The sequence below is a fragment of the Hemicordylus capensis genome, chromosome 6 (assembly GCF_027244095.1).
Source record: "Hemicordylus capensis ecotype Gifberg chromosome 6, rHemCap1.1.pri, whole genome shotgun sequence".
In the NCBI taxonomy this organism is placed as follows: domain Eukaryota; kingdom Metazoa; phylum Chordata; class Lepidosauria; order Squamata; family Cordylidae; genus Hemicordylus; species Hemicordylus capensis.
This window is the reverse complement of record NC_069662.1, coordinates 41,944,741-41,962,273: the sequence shown is the minus strand read 5'-3', so window position 1 is coordinate 41,962,273 and position 17,533 is coordinate 41,944,741. Positions and strand designations below refer to the sequence as shown.

The 17,533-nt window shown below is 43.5% G+C and overlaps 1 protein-coding gene across 6 annotated transcripts in view; it reads right to left on the bottom strand.

Annotated features, from left to right (window-relative positions):
• OSBPL7 (oxysterol binding protein like 7) overlaps positions 1 to 12,759 on the bottom strand; it is a 47,188-nt gene extending 34,429 nt beyond the window's left edge. For 3 of the 6 annotated variants that reach the window (XM_053262664.1, XM_053262669.1, XM_053262668.1), the window contains exon 1: positions 12,629 to 12,759. The gene's annotated coding sequence lies outside the window, so the exon portion shown is untranslated. Of the gene's footprint in view, positions 1 to 405; positions 428 to 460; positions 593 to 12,338; positions 12,415 to 12,628 lie in introns of those variants that run through there. The other 3 variants (XM_053262665.1, XM_053262666.1, XM_053262667.1) reach the window with 3 other exon arrangements.
• Positions 12,760 to 17,533: the final 4,774 nt, after the last annotated feature.

The following is a 17,533-nucleotide window of genomic DNA, read 5'->3' as shown; positions in this document are numbered from 1 at the left end:
TTCAGTCTTCAGCAAAGCTGAAGCCTAAAAATCTGATGCTTGCTCTCAAAAACATTAGTCACCCTTTCCCAGAAATCTGACAGATTCCCCCCTCCCTGCGGCTTGTTTTTCAGTACTATCTTTCCTCTCCACTCTCACCCAAAGATCAACCCCAATTGCACAGAAAGCACAATCAAATGAATATACAGATTTTCCTTTACACTGTTTGATCGGACTGCCGATTTCCTCCCCCCACCCCCTCATTTCCTGGTTGTAGCGTTTAGCAGACAACTCCTGTATACCAAATTGCAGGTTTCCCAAAAGCTGCAGGGAAAGAGGAAAAATTAGGTTTAAAAGAATGAGAGAGTAATTACAACAGCATATCTGTGACAGCTTTCCCAACCCCTAAAATAGACAAATGACTACCTCTTACATGGGCCTATCTCCCCATCTCTGTATATTGTCCTTTTACTAAACTCACCTGCTTGTTCACCAACCCTTTTCCAGTTGCTATAATTGCTGCTGCAGCAGCTGCTGTTTTAGATAAACTGCTCAGCCACACCTATTTTGCATCTACCCTCCCCTTAGCAAACAAGTTCCTCATTGTCAGTCCACTCCTATGCAAGTTTACTCAAACTAAGCCCCACTGAGTTCAGTGGTAATTACTCTCAAGAAAGCATGCACAGGATTGCATCTTTAGTATCTTGTTCTCTGTGTGTTTTATATTGAAAGGGAGTAGGGACAAAGAGGAAACCATGGTCTGGGTGTATGTTTCTGAAAGCATAAACTAGGTTGCCTAAAAGAGGTACAGACAGCTGCTGGGGGTGACCTTTACTCCTTCCTGATCTATTTTAATTCCTCCTCCTCCTCCTCCTCCCTCCTCCTCTTGCTCATGGCTTGGTTAAACCCTGAGCGAGCTCTTAACTTAAAGCAACCTAGCACATTTTAAGACACAGTTTGTAGCCTACTTTCCTTAAAGAATGTATGTTTATGAGATCACCTGGCATCATCTGTGTGTCCTCCTACCAACTTTGCAATGCCTGGACCAATATGAACCAAATTTGGTACAGTTGTAGGGACAAATAGGGACACCGCAACGGTTTAGTTTGTGGTGATGTCATCAAACCCAATTCAAGATGGCAGACACGTGAATGTTTAAGACGCAAGTGGGTTAACTTGTGGGCTGTCTAACCAATTTGAACCAAGTTGGTACAGTTGTAGTGAGTGACATATAGTACGGATGTGCATGGAACCGCGGCGGGGTGGTTCGAAGGTGGCGGGGGTCTCTCTTTAAGAGCGGGGGGAGGGTGCACTTACCCCTCCAGCCACTTTCCCCCCACTGGCATTGGGTTTTTTAACAGCCCATCGGGGTGGCAGTGTACCTCCCTGCCACCCCATTGCCCTCGTCTTCCAGATATGACCAGAAGTTGCTGACGCGCCTGCGCGGGAGCGTGTGTGACAGGCGCATCAGCAACTTCCAGTCATATCCGGAAGATAAGGGCAACGGGGCGGCAGGGAGGTACCCTGCCACCCCTATGGGCTGTTAAAAAAAACCAATGCTGGCAGGGGAAAAGTGGTGGGAGGGGTAAGTGCACCCTCTGGGAGACCCCCACTGCCTTCGAACCGGTTCTGAAGCCCATAAAGAGCCTCCGAATCTGTTCCGTGCACATCCCTAACATATAGGGACACCTCAACGGCATAGTTTGTGATGATGTCATTCACCCCAATTCAAAATGGCGGACACAAACATTTGAGGCGCAAGTGGGCTAACTTGTGGACCCCCTAACACATTTGAACCAATTTCGATATAGTTGTAGGGGCACCGCAAAGGCATAGTTTGTGATGATGTCATCCACCATAATCCAAGATGGCAGAGGCATGAACGTCTGACACGCAAGTGGGCTGTGAACTGCCTAACTGATTTGGACCAACTTTATTCCAGTTGTAGAGATAGTGAAAGGAAAGTAGGCAGATTTTTTTCTCACCAGAACTACTTGTTATTGTGTGTGCAAAGACTATTCTGCCCATAAAATCTGTGTATGAGCATGTCCACAAGCTTCAGTTAGTAGGCCACTGGAAAACATTAGTGAGGTTGCTTTCTGCTACTGTTCAGCAGTTAGCAACCAAAGGAACTTTTTAAGAGCAGAAACAGGATTTATAATAATCTCTTGTTTCCTTTTTTTTAAAAATCCAAGTTCCTAGCTCTCAAGCTAATAGACAAACATTTGAAAACAGACAGGAAGTGGCTTTGATCCAGAGAACGATATACACATCAAAAAGCTGCACACCTGAGATGATCAGTGCATACTTTTGTGCCTGGCTTACAAAACAGGCAATTTCAATTGTCTTAACACACCGAGTTAAATGTGCATTTTTGCTGATTTTAATGTGTTGCTGATTTTATGTGTTGTGCTTGTACAGCAGACTTATTCACTGAAACCTGTTTTTAGGCATACAGATTGCATTTGCACCCCCCATGGCTACCTTATCTCATGGCCAACTATGATATTGTAACACACATTGACACACACACACACCCTACACACCTTAGTCATTCACTCATTTCTCATCCTCCTTCTGTCACTATACTATGCCTTGCCCAAAACCTTCAAACTGAGCAAAAAACTCAGCAACAATCTGGATTGAGTCTTATCTGGCAATCTGGAACAAATTGAGCAAAGTTGATACAAATGAAGCTAGTTTGCAAACATGGCATATTGATTTGCATAATTGGGTTTGCATGAAGAAATGTTAAGAGTTTTGTGTTTAGCACATAACTTGGAATTCCCTAGGTACGAAACAGCCCTACATCACCCAAAACTCTTAAGTATGCAGAGGATAGTGGTGATAGTGGTTAGATATTTAGCAGTCCCTCCCAGGAAACATCCTCTAATAAATCTTCCCACACCTGCGCCCCACAACACACACAGACACACATACTCCACTGAACTCCCTACTTCTGTGGTCAGATACATTCATGCAGAACTGCAATATTTCCAAAAACACTTGGAAAAGAGATGGGAGTGTTTCCCACTTCCCAGAAGGATGCTCTCCTGCCCCACAATCCCCCTCGCTAATTCTTTGCCTCAGCTGAGCTTTGCTGGGTTCAATGAGACTTACTTTGGAGTAAACATGTGGGATAGATCAGTTGTGGCAAAGTGATGGACTGAAAAGAAAACACAATACCACCTCCTTTCTAATCTCATACCTGCCAACACTTCACTGATGAAAACAGAGATATGCCTGTGAAATGTGTAAGGACTACAAGCACATATGCCGCAAATGGAAAGCAAGTAATAAAGTGCATGCAGAGCATATTATTATGCAGATTACCAAAGCAGATGAGCCAAGCCCATACCCCGCAGGACTTCACTGATAAAAATAAGGATGCATTTGTAACCACCAATTCTCTTATCAAGGATTACTGCCTAAGTCTACCTCACCCCACCATTATACACTGCTACAGACCGGATTCCAGCTGTTATATCCTGCGCACTGCATAGTGTCTTAGTATTGTGCACCTATTTACATGCAGGTGCACTAGAGACACACTATATCCACCCACTCAGTCGGAGATTTAATGTAATGTAATAATTTATTACGGTCAATGACCAGTCAACATACACACCAAAATATAAATCAGCATAAAACAAAACAAAATAAAAACAATAAAACTAGATAACAAAACATCAGGTTATACAAAAATCTCAGTTACAACTACTCAGTTGTTTCCGTCTCAGTTTACAGGCTGCTGCACAGAATCTTGCTGTCCCCACTGTGACAACTCTATGTTGCTCCGCCAAAAGATAGAGATGTAAAACATTTCTGATTGACCAAGCCTATTTTTTAAACATGGTTTGATCCAGATAGTACAAATGCCCCTATAATAGGCACAGTGTAAAAGAACACGTAAGACAGACTCAAACCACATGGACATAGCCTGTTCCTTAGCGGTATCCCCTTAAATCTGCCATCCAAAATGGCAGCAGGCAAGGCATTAAACCGCATCAGTGAAAAGGCTCTCCTCTGATTTAAGGTGGTCTAGTGGGTGAGGTATGCAGCTGGCCGGGGCGGGGGGGGGGTAGCTTAAATGTCTAGAGACTCTGGGGAAGGTGCTGAATCCTGAAGAATGATAACTTTGGCAACTGATAGTAAAAAACAAAAAACTGAACACTGCATTCACAAGAGGTCAACGTAGGGACAGTGATTGATCAGGGATGGATTCCAGAAAATGGAACTACTGCTGGAAAGTAGGGACAGCTAGAGCCTATGTGGGGGCAATTCTTATACTGTTCTCAAAAAGTGAGTACAATATTTTACAAAGGAGGTTTATTCAACTTCATATCACTAAAACACGTATTAGAAGTTTAAAACATCTGCTAAATGTGGTTTGCAAATAATGGGTCAGTTGTAGATGGAAAAAACAACAGCTCTGCTTCAGCAAGAGCAATTAAATTATTAGAACAGGTGTAGAGTAGTGGTTAGGCAAATAAACTGCAAATCAGAACTTCCTTGGTTCAAGTCTCACCCCTGCTATGAACTCACTAGATAACTTTAATTAAGCAAGGCCAGTCCCTCTTAACCTTAACTTCCTCCTCCCCTGCTGCAATATAGGGACATAACACTTACAGTGGTCCCTCTACTTACGAAATTAATCCGTTCCGAATGCACATTTGTAAGTCGAAAAATTTGTAAGTCGAAAAGCGGTTTCCCATAGGAATGCATTGGGAACGGATTAATGCGTTCCGGAGCCTAGAAAAAAGACCCAGACCCCCAGTAAGGCTTGCAAACTGCACAGGAACATTTCTTTTCAAGAATAAACAGGCAGTAAACAGGCAGGCAAGTCAAGGAAACCCCATCTAAAAATTTGTAAGTCGAGGAAACCCCATCTAAAAATTTGTAAGTCGAGGAAACCCCATCTAAAAATTTGTAAGTCGAAAAAACCGCATCTAAAACCGGATCTAAAACTGCTGTTTGTAACTCGAAAAATACTTATGTCGAGTAGTTTGTAAGTCGAGGGACCACTGTACTTGCCTTACAGGACTGCTATAAAGATTACACCAACATAATACATGAAGGGCTTTATACACTCACAAGAGCTAAGCATAACTGGTATTGCTTTCTAGGAGTGTGTATGGTTTTATTGTTTTTATGTAAACAAGTTTGGGAGGTTTATCTAAAAAGCAGTATTTAAATACTGAAAATAAATAAATATTACTATAAATATATCAACCTACAGCTTGTGTGACAGGAGTATTGTGATGCAGTTGTGGCTGGACACTCTCTAAAAGTGGAGCATCCCGCCCCCCCATCTTTGTAAATCCTTCGGAATAAGGACTTAATGGTGCAGTGGGGAAATTACTTGATTAGCAAGCCAGAGGCTGCCAGTTTGAATCCCCACTGGTGTGTTTCCCACACCTATATCAGGCAGCAGCGATATAGGAAGATGCTGAAAGGCATCATCTCATATGCGCGTGAGTTGGCAATGGTAAACCCCTCCTGTATTCTAATAAAGACTCCTGGCAACCACAGAGCCCTGTAATTGTGTTTGGTGGAATACAGGAGGGGTTCACCATTGTTTCCTCCTGCGCAGTGTGATTTACTTTACTATTTTTTTAATGTGCAGTTTAAAGATTGTTTTAATTCTGCAGGAGGAGATATAATGACCCTGAACTAATACCAAGTGAATTATTATTTGCCCCATGAGCCTGGAAGACAGATGATTTGTTTTAACTGATTCTAGTTGGATCTATTTCTATTTGTAATTTAATGCCATGGGGAGAAAACAGCAGGTTGAAATGCATCCGGCAAGTGTATCATTTTTGTACAACATTTCTACGATGGGGCCTGTATGCTGATAATTTTATCTGTGTGAACCTGGAATGGAGAAATGAGCACTTTCAAGAGTTTTATTTGAACTCTTTGTTTTATTCCTAAACAACTACACAAAAATATATAATACACTCTGTGTGTGTGTGTGTGTGTGTGTCTGTGTGTGTGTCTGTGTGTGTGTGTGTCTGTGTGTGTGTGTCTGTGTGTGTGTGTGTCTGTGTGTGTGTGTCTGTAGTAAAACCATATCCAAAGCACACATAATATTAACACATGCCATTTACATTGCACCATAGAGTGTTCAAAAATTTTCACATAGTCTTGTAATCCTTAAAACAACCCTGCAAGGTAGCCCAACTTTATTATCCCCAGGTTGCAGATATGGGGCTGAAGGACTAATGGCTTGCCCGTGTGAACCTAGAGAGTTCATGGCTGAGACAAGATTTGAACCAGAGACCACCTAATTTATAACTCAGGCTTCAGTCCTATACACTTACTATTTGCATCCAGTCCTATGCAGTGTGTTACCACTGAACACAATGGGGCTTGCTTTTGAGTAAACATGCATAGGAGTACACTGTCAGCCTCTCAGCCGTTACACTACCCCAACTTTCTCTACAGCCAGCCACGGACTTCCAAGGATTTTCCAAACCCAGCCATTGATTAGCCCCACACGACCCTGTTTGTAAGATGCTTCAGTCAGTGCTCTCTGCCTTTCAAGGCAGGGAAAAGTGCTCCCAGCCAGGCTGGAAACCCAACACTGGCTGAAGCGGAATGCGGCCCCACTTCCACCTATGGCTATGCCGGCAGCCGTGTTCTTCTGACCCAACACCGCCTGCACAATCGTGGCTCCGCCCCCCAACAGCCCTATTCACACATTGTGTTCAACATTTTATAGCTGCTTCCCTCATAAACACAAAGCAGTCTTGACTTGTTTTAACGAAGACTTTATTCAGAAACAACTCCAATTTTCTCCTTGTCCTTTCCCTCCCTTTTCTTTCTCACTCCATCCCTCCCCCTCTCTACAGGATCCGAACTGGGACAAACTTCTAAAACAACAAAACGTAAAAGACTACTAGATAGAACACAACACTAGTACAATCCGTGAATAATGTACACAGTTACAGTTCTGTACACAGATACAGTTGCATAGATATTATGTTGAATGCAGGTACAGCTGTAGACATGCTATCTGTATCTTGCATTTCAGGGGGCCTGTTCCCAGGTTACCCAGGTTCACTTTTTAAATGTGCAGTCATTCGCACGAAAACATGTCTCTGTATACAGACATCTGAATGCAGGTGCAACCTAATGTCTGAACAGAGCTGATAATTTAAACACGGTAGGTCTGAGTGCCCACTGATCCATGAAGCTCACTGGTGTGATCTTGACCCAGTTACCCTCTCTCAGCCTAGCCTACCTCACAAGAGTTTATAAGGAGGCAACCCAGATATGCTGCCCTAAGCTTTTTAGAGGAAGCATGAGAAATAAATGTGTAAAAATAATAATAGGCGAGCAAGCCTGGAGCAATATCATTATCGCCCTAATGCATTACAGTCAGACCCTTAATCCAGCTGACTGGCAACAGGGTTTCAAGCAGGGATTTTGCCTAGCCTCACTTGGAGATATCAGGGATTGAACCTAGGACCCTCCATGTGGGAAGCAGGGGCTCTATCACTGAGTTACATAAGAGAGGAGGCTGCTCCTCCCCTCCCCTCCCCATCTGCTTGAACTGAAAAGAAGAAATTCCCAACATGGCTTCTCTGCAATATTTGGCGTGTATTTATTTATTTATTCATTCATTCATTCATTCATTTTATATCCCGCTCTTCCTCCAAGGAGCCCAGAGTACTACATACTTAGGTTTCTCCTCACAACAACCCTGTGAAGTAGGTTAGGCTGAGAGAGAAGTGACTGGCCCAGAGTCACCCAGCAAGTCTCATGGCTGAATGGGGATTTGAACTCGGGTCTCCCTGGTCCTAGTCCAGCACTCTAGCCAATACACCACGCTGACTCGTGGTGACAAGGAACAGCAAATGCCTCAAGTGGTTCCTGTTGTTTCTCATATACTTCTGTTCAATTACCAAAGGCCATACACAAGGGAATAGAACAGGTCTGTTCAAATTCAGCCCTCCTGAAGATGTTGACCTACAGCTCCCATAATCCCTGGCTATTGGCCACTGTGGCTGGGGATTATGGGAGCTGTAGTTCAAACACAGCTGGGGGGGGCTAAATGGAGCAGGCTTGGAATAGGCAGAAACTGCCCCACACTGCGCCCAGAGAGTAAATTCAGCTTAGCAGCCCTGAATTTTGACCAGACCTGACTCCCAAGTTATCAATTTTACATTATTTTCTATTGCTATGTATCCCTACGTACAGCACAGTCCAGTGGAAAGTTCTCTGCACAAGCCCCCTTGAAATGAATAGGAGTGAGGCAAGGCTATAAGTACAATGGAAATGAATGGGAGCTACTACACTGAGTAGCCAAATCCTGCTCAAATGTCAATGGGGCTTGAACAAGAAAACCTCCAGTCGAATTGCGTCCTTAATTTGCTTTTTTAAAAATTATTTATGTAGAGGGTCTTTGTGTATAAGTGGTGACCCTCAGGTTTTTAGAATCTGCATGCAAGAAGAACTCTATCAAGAGAATGAATGCATTGGGGAAACCCTATTCAGAGGACGGCGATGTTTAATACTTCCAAGCTGCCTACCATCTGTCGATTTCAACCGCTCACATCAAGGCACCTGCTTTGAAAGTTAAAAATAGGTTTCGGCTTATTATACGGCAGCTTTTCATTTGAAAAAGAAAAGGTGTGTCAGGATGTGTGTGGATACAGCTAAGTGACAAGTTTGCTTTCAACTTGAAAGTTCTAACCCAGTTATCTCAAAGACTGCCTGCTCCCATGTGAATTTGCCTTGAGGCTGTGGATCTCAGTGGCAGCACACACTCTGGCCTCTGCCACAGGGCAAAGCACTAAGGGTCACTGGGATGCTGCACACCCTATCGCCCAGGAAGAACATCAACACAAGATGAAGAGCAGACTGGATCCAATCATCAGCCGAAGAAGCCACAGCTGCAAGTATCCTGCTTCCTGCCTCCCTACCCAAAAGAACTCTGCTAAGCTGTATCTCAGTGGTAGAAAATCTACTCTGCATGCAGAAGATCCCAGGTTTATTCCCTGGCATCTCCCAGTAGGGCTAGGAAAGACCCCTGCTTGAAACCTTGGAGAGCTGCTGCCAGTCTGTGTAGACAATACTGAGCTTGATGGACTAACAGTCTGACTCAGTATAAGGCAGCTTCCTATGCAGTACACACTGCTTCCTACCACAGTACAGCAGGGCAGAATAAAAGAACCAGCTTGCATCACTAGATAAGCAGGGTTGACGTGGGACCCACTTCCTCTGCACTGTTGATACTTCTGGGTTCTTTTCACTCATATCTGCTGTGATTTTTATTTGTAGGTTAGGAACATAGGAAGCTGCCTTATACTGAGTCAGACCATAGGTCCATCTAGTTCAGTATTGTCTTCACAGACTGGCAGTGGCTTCTCTTAGGTTACAGGCAGGAATCTCAGCGCTATCTTGGAGATGCCAAGGAGAGAACCAGGAACCTTCTGCATGCAAGCATGCAGATGCTCTTCCCAGAGCAGCCCTGTCCTCTAAGGGAAATATCTTACAATGCTCACATGTAGTCTCCCATACAAATGCAAACCAGGACAGACCCTGCTTAGCAAAGGGGACAGTTCATGCTTGTTTCCACAACACCAGCTCTCCTCCTTGAGAGTTGCCTTGAGTATTATTATATACTGCTTTTCAACAAAACAGCAGTTTACACAGGGAGGAGGCTCCTTGTCCTTAAAGACACTTTTCTTAAAAAGCAGTATATAAATATTTGTTGTTGTTGTTAAAGGGTTCACATTCTTCTTCTAAACATAAGGAAATCACCTCTTTAAAAGCTGCCCCTTTCCTCAGTTATTAGCATAGAAAAGTAGAGTATAAATATCTAAATAAATGAATACAAAAAGTGGCTTTTTGTCAGAGACGTTCTTTGGGTGCTTTTGCAGGGGGAGCTGCTGGTATTGGCCTTTTTGGTGGTGGCACCCCACTTAAGGAATGCCTTTTCCAGTGAGTTCTGCCTGAGGCCATTCTTGTGAACGTTTCAGTACCAAGTTTAAAATGTTTTACTTATCTAAATTTTTCATGCATAGCAATGCTAACTTCACCATCTTTTAAACAGGCTACATAGTTGCTGTTTTATCTGTTTTTTAGTGGCTCATATCCAGACTAATGTTCATGCCGAAAACACTCTCTGTGTGTAACAGGGGAGAAGCAATTTTTGCCAATCTCCCCTCCATAAAATATATCCTTGAGGCAGGTCCCACAATCCTCAAGGTCATATTTTCAGGAAGCACAGGCAGCTGCAGAGGGAAGGGGAGGTCAGCAAATATCACACCTCTGCCTTGGTATGCATGGAACATTTTGTAGCACTCTCACAGCTAGTCCTCATGTCAGCCACTATGTTTATTGTTGGGGCTGCTTTCATCTTTCTGCTGCCACTATCTGAGTTGATATTTTAATTTGATTTTGTAGTTTAAACATGTCTGGGCTTGTTTGTTTTTCATATTTGTTGTATATCATATTGGAAATTTTATTTAAAATTTAGGAACAGAAATTATAATGAGTATATATAAAGAGTATATAAAGAATGAACCTTTATATATAAAAAATGAAACAAATATATAAAGAATGAAACACAGCATAGAATTGCCTTGAAAGATCCAAAGGTTCATCTTCTAATCCAAAGTTTCTCACTGCAAGGCCCAGGAATAAATGGCAGCTCCCATTGACCTTAAGTGCCAATTGCTTATAGGCCTGTGGAAAGCTTCAGCTGAAGCCAAATACTCTGCACAGAGTCCTCTCGAATCCCAGCACCATCTTGAAAGGTGCACATGGAGCATTTTAAAGTAGGGAAGTGCACGAACTGGTTCGGCACTCCTTTTCTGGAGCGCCAAACTGGTTCAGAAGTCCGGTGCAGGGAAGGTGCCCTTACCTGCCCTGCCGCTTTCCCCCCACCAGTGCTGTTCCCAAAATCGTTGCTGCGGGGCTGCTGCATACCTCCCTGCAGCCTGCAGGCCTGGCCAGTGCCATACCAGAAATGGCCAACACACGTGCACTTGCATTCCATGTGCACACACATCGACCATTTCAGTACAATGCTGACCGGGGATGCAGGGAGGTACTCAGCAGCCCCGTGGCAACGATTTTCAGGAGAGCGCTGGTGGGGGGAGCGGTGGGGCAGGTAAGGGCTCCCTCTCTGCCCCTTAAAGCCCCCCCCCACTTCCCAGGACTGCACAAACCAGTTCGTGGACACCCCTACTAGAAAGTGTAAACTACTTTAAGAACTTTTGTTGAAAAGCAGTATATAAATATTTGTAGTCGGAATCATTCTTCTCAGCACTTCAAGTGACAAACAGATTGGGAGCCAATGTGGTATAGTGGTTAGAGAGTTAGACTAGAACTGGGAAGACCTGAGTTCAAATCCCCATTCAGCCATGAAACCCACTGGGTGACTCTGGGTGGATCACATATCTCTCAGCCTACCCTACCTCACAGGGTTGTTGTGAGCATAAACATAACCATGTACACCACTCAGTAATCAAGCGTTCGCATGCACATGTGAACCAGTCCTTCAGTAATCCCTGGGTACATTTATTTTGAAGACTGTGCTATTTGGAATTCTTGTTGTCTGGGCACAAGCCCTTTCTTACTTCTTTAACCAAGTTGTCAGGTTTCCTTAAAGGAACCACATTTCCTTTTCCTTCTTTGAATTAGCCCTCCCCTCCCTTCTGCCTCCACATTCCTCTTTATGCTACATGGGCCAATCTACCACCTCTATCCATGTTGTGGGGCAAAATTCAGTTGACTACCATTTCCCATCTCTGCCAGTCCTCAGTCAACATTGCTCCAATCCTCAGATTCCCCTTCTGTGCAAGAGGACAAAATTCCCCAACCAAACCTTCTCTGGGTCAAAACTTCTGCCATACTTCTGCAAAATCCCTCCAGTGACTCTCTAACCCAGTGGTCAAGAATCTCCTTTATCAATGCATATAATAGAGGTCAAAACCCAACACCTGATCTCCCCTTTTCTCTCACCCATAAATCAAGATTCTCCTTACTTTCCCCACATTCCCCTATACATCTTTGAACTGAGCAAACTTTCCCAATAGGCCCATCTGTCAACAATCCCCTTAAGCCCCACATCCACATCTGTCTGCCATGAACTGGAATGTCCACAATAATCTCCTCTCGCTCGCTGTGCCATAAACCATCAGTCCCCCACCCCACAGCTTCCAGATCTATACATTCCATTACAAAGGTACCCTCACCAGACTCGCTCTGCACGTGTCAAAAAGCCACCTTACTGACCCCTGAGGTCCCCCATCACCTTACTTGCTTTGTGGCAAAAGTCCCCAATCCCTTGCTTTGCCATACATAGGTCAACAGTCCCCTGAGATGCCTCCGAAACTCACGGGTGAAATTCCTCCCTCTTTCCCTCCACGTATCCCTTAGATCTCTTGTGTTTCTTTGCCAGGTTGCAACATTTGCCTGTTAAAACAGAAGGGAATAAGCCCTCCTCCTTGCACACCCCGTACTGTCAATACCGTGGGGGCAAAGTCCAAAAGAACCCTCCCTTCCTCCTTTTTAGAAAGAGAGGCACATCTGCTTTCCCAAATGCGCAAGGAGGGTACCCTCCACCCCGTGGGAAGCACGGGAGGGGGGAGAGCAATGCCGTGATCCCGCCCGCTCCCATCACCAATACTTGCTTTCTCCTTTGGAGTCTCCGTTTTGCAATCCCTGCACCAAAAGCAGCAACGGCTGTTGTTGCTGCTGCAAACCGGAACCAGGAAGCAGCTGCCAAGCTCAGTCAAAAGCAGCTAGCCTGTGCCTGCCTCTCCCTCTGCCTGTGCTCTTTCGTTAATCCGCCTTGTGCTCGGCTCGCCTCTGCCACCCTGCATCCTGGAGGACTGTGTCGAAACAATGCCTGCGGTGCACCCCAGGGCAGAAGTTCTCTTTTTACAGCTTCCAGTTAGAAGTTTTCTGCTGACCTGTTTGCGTAAGGCAAACAGGTCAGTCTCTGTGCCAACAGACGATAGAAATTTGACATCAAAATTGTAATATTCAGAATATGTATGTATTTATTTTTTTAAATTTCTATACCGCCTTTTATTAAAATAATCTCAAGGCGGTTTACAAAACATTCAACAATATACAACCAGCAAAACTACACAAAGAGAATTAAAATGAAATATAAAAATACAAATCTAATTAAAAGTTTTTTAAAATGTACAATATAACCATAAGATGCAAAGCAGCAGCTATCAAAACACTCATTTAAAAGCCTGGGTCAAAAGCCAAGATTTTACTTGCTTTCTAAAAATTGGTGGAGACTGGGGAGCAGAATACTAGTGAGGGGACATTTTAATCCTCCAGAATACTCTGACCTAAAGTTTCCATTGTTCAACAAATGAACTTCAAAGGGAAATCACCGTAGGAAGCAGCTGAATTAGAATGTATCAAGTCACTTGCTTGTATTCACACAGGCCTAAATTGGGTTTGTGGGTTCGTAACAAATTATGGTGGCCTGATTCAGTCGTTCAAATCTACATTTAATTTGGCTTTCCAGCAGAAGCATGATTGTGTGAACTCATGCCAAAGCAGGAATCACATATTCATTTTGGGCCATAAACCCCCTTGCCGTTCACACAATACACTAATGTCGGTAGCCTACATTAAACCTTCATTCAAACAATTGTGCAAACCAGGCTGGTATTAATTATTTTAAGCTAACCCCAAAGGATTTTGTTATCAGAAGTTACTGAATTGTCACCACGCTTAGTTAAATGGAATTGTCACAGCCTGTACCTCTTACATTTCATGGCTATTTGGCTTCTTTTTAGACTGTATTTCTTTTTCTCTGTACCAGTGTACGTGTACATATATATCTGCAAGCCAAGGACCGATGAGATGCACTTTAGTCTGTGAAAGCTAGTCTTTTAAGGTGCCATAAAATATTGTTTTTGCTGCCACAGACTGACATGGCTGCCCTCTGGAAGTGGTTTCTAAAAGAAAAGAGGCTTGAGAGATCAGATCCTTCTTTGAGCAACCACTGGAATTCCAGAGGAGGAGAATTATGAATCTTAACCCATTTAAACAATGCACGCTCTCATGCAGCTTGCATTCATTTTAGCAAGGCACATATAAGAGAATTGTTAGCTAGATAATTTTACTTTATATTTTAACATGTACAATAAATTGTGTACAATCCAACTGTTCTAAATCATCAGTTGCTCACGCAATATTTTGCATGTATGGAATGTAACATTATCAGCTAGTCACGTCATTCAAAATGCATCTCTTACAACTTTTAAAAAGGCAGTCAAGACACATTTGTTCACCCAGGCTTTTAATTAGATAGTGAGGCGGGTCTCATGATCCAAGAGACCTGCCTGGGGAGGGTGAGCGGGGAGAGCGGGCACACGAGCAGGGCGGCAGCCCTGGGTGGCCGGATTGGCCACCCACACGACTGCCGGCTCCGTGACGGATCTGGCAGGGGCTGGGAGGATCGGGGGGCCGTGCAGCCCCCGGAAGCTCCAATATGCCCTGCACGAGCGCGCAGGGCATACTGGAGAGACACACACATACACCCCGAGCCGGGAGGCTGCTTTTAAGCCTCTCAGCTGGGGGTCTACTCGTGAGAAGCCACGCCGCGGCTACTCACAATTTAAAAAACCGGGTTTGTGGAGCGCTCGCTCCGCAAACCCGGTTTAAGAGGAGGGCTAGTTCGGCGGGTTAATTGCCAGGAAGCTACCGGGCTACGCCTGAGAGCCCCATTGTTTTAATTGTTTTTTTAAATAGTTTTCACATTTTAAATTTTAATTTTTGTAATGTTTTAATCTTTTTATCTGTTTTTATTATTTTGTTGTAAACTGCCCAGAGACTTGCGTTTTGGGCAGTATATAAATGTTTTAAATCAATAAAATAAACAAAACAATCCTATCAGGATCTGGAGAAAATACATGCGCCATATTTGTAAGCCACTTAGACATTTCTTATACAGGTGTATATAAATAATTTGGTTAGTTCATTTATATCCCACTGTTCTTCTATCATGGGACTTGAGGCACTGCACATAGGGTTCCCAAACAGTCACCCATCTAAGCACTGATCAAACCCAGACCTCCTTGGCTTTGAGTAAGAAAGCTGTATCATGTGCCCTCAGACTATGTATGGAACCACGTTCTGTTACATACAATAAGTTCTGTAATATGCAATGCAATAAAAGCTGTTATTCTCCAGCCTTGTCACATAGTGAGGACATTGCTGAGCAACTCCTGACTAGATATCTGCCTAGTTTGAGTGAGCACAAGAACTACCAATACTATATTAGAGTGATAAAGAATATTAATAATAAAGTTATATAGCAATAGCACTTGATTTATATACCACTTTATAGCCGGAGCTCTCTAAGCGGTTTACAATGATTTAGCATATTGCCCCCAACATTCTGGGTACTCATTTTACCGACCTCGGAAGGATGGAAGGCTGAGTCAGCCTTGAGCCCCTGGTCAGGATCGAACTTGTAACCTTCTGGTTACAGGGCGGCAGGTTTTTTTTACCACTGCGCCACCAGGGTTATAGACGTACTAGACCACTATTAATGAGCAAAATTACTGTTTTTGCTCATCTATAAGGTACAGTCAAGAGCTTCTAATGTTTTTGTTGTTACTGATACATTAGATATTAGTAATCATTTACAATTAAACCACCCAGAGACGTAAGTTTTGGGCGGTATAAAGATATGTTTCATAAATAAATAAATTATTAGATTATAATAATGAAGAAAAACTTCTTCTTTGGGAGAGCAAGCTTCGGCCCTCCCACAACAGAGCTTAAGAGGAACTACTGAGAATTGTGCTCACCTAGAACTGTACAGCCCCACATGCGGAGGGCAATGTACAATGTATGATGCACATAGACACATTACACCCCCATGGAGGATACCTCGTGCTGAAGACCAGAACACCCACCATCAGCAGGGTGGGCAGCTCTTACAACATTGTATCAAGTGCTCAATTTTATTTTTTGTCCATTGGGTGGAATGACAGCTATTCCCTTGCATGGAAAAAAGTAAAGGGATATGTTAAGGATCACCACAGAGTTGGGGACTAACTCTGTTTCCCGACCAAGGTAGCTCCTGAGTTCAAGGCAAAGGGGAGGTTCCCTAGCACCACAACTGGGAACCAAAGTAAATCCCAAGAATGTTGTCCCAACAGGAGGCAGTGAGGACAGAGCCTGTATTCACCCAGGGTTCCTTTTCTTTGCTATGCTGTAGTTTGGAAGAACTCAGAAACTTGTTGCTTTCAACAACATAAATGGCCCAGGGACTCAGGGGAAAGGCCCTTTCTGCGGCTTTGGCATGCACTTCCTGTCAAAATAAGAGCTTCTCCATCTCTGATTTCATTTTAAAAGACCCTTAAGACACACCTGTTTCCTCAGCCTTATAATTGAAATTAATTTCAGACTGTTTGTTTTTATGCTTTGAAATTTTGTTTCACTTTTTGTTTCTATTTTGTGACAGTGTGTTGTTTTTATTTATATATTGTAATTTGGATTGTGTACATCACCTACAGATGTATACATAGAAGGAATATGAATATGATACATACATAAATAAAATGATGGCAGTGATTATGAGGGGGTCTTAATGAGAGATATCACTTCACCTTGTTTGAATTTTCTGCCTTTTGTGATCCACACAGCAGCAAACGTTTTCATCCATTTTTGCTGGACTGTCTAGTTGACACAATAACAACTCCCAGAAGGGTAGCCATGATAGTCTGCCAGGAAACACAACAGTGCTTTGTGACACTTTAAAGACTAACAAAGTAGTTTTAGCATCAGCTTTTGTGGACTAGTGTCCAGAAGGCTCTACTCCAAGAAAGATTATACTAAAAGAGGGGTGGGGGGAGGTTAGTCTAAGATGCCACTATATTTTTTGTTGTTTTAGCTGAAATGGGAATGTGCTATTACAGCTCAGTTGTATGTCTTTCAATGTGTATACTTTGAATGGATACATGCATTTTTGTAGTATACGTTCTCCTGTGTCAAGTGCTGAAGGGCATACATTTGGGAAGGAGAGCTGGTCTTGTGGTAGCAAACATGACTTGTCCCCTTAGCTAAGCAGGGTCCACCCTGGTTGCATATGAATGGGAGACTTGATGTGTGAGCACTGGAAGATCTTCCCACCAGGGGATGGAGCCGCTTTGGGAAGAGCAGAAGGTTTCAAGTTCCCTCCCTGGCTTCTCCAAGATAGGGCTGAGAGAGATTCCTGCCTGCAACCTTGGAGAAGCCGCCGCCAGTCTGTGAAGACAATACTGAGCTAGATAGACCAATGGTCTGACTCAGTATACAGCAGCTTCCTATGTTCCTAAGAGAATTATCAGTGCTTAATCTGGCCTGAAGACAGTTTACTAGCTCTCAACATTGAACCTATTTCATTACCCATGTCTAACACTTTTACAGAGTTCACACTGCACTGTAGGTGGCCCTTGAAAGATGGCCCTTGAAAGGTGGCCCTTGAAAGATGAGATCATACCTAACCATGTGCAAAGTGCCTCGAATTTTCTACTGAATAATTACAATCAGCCCCAACACTGCATCTTGA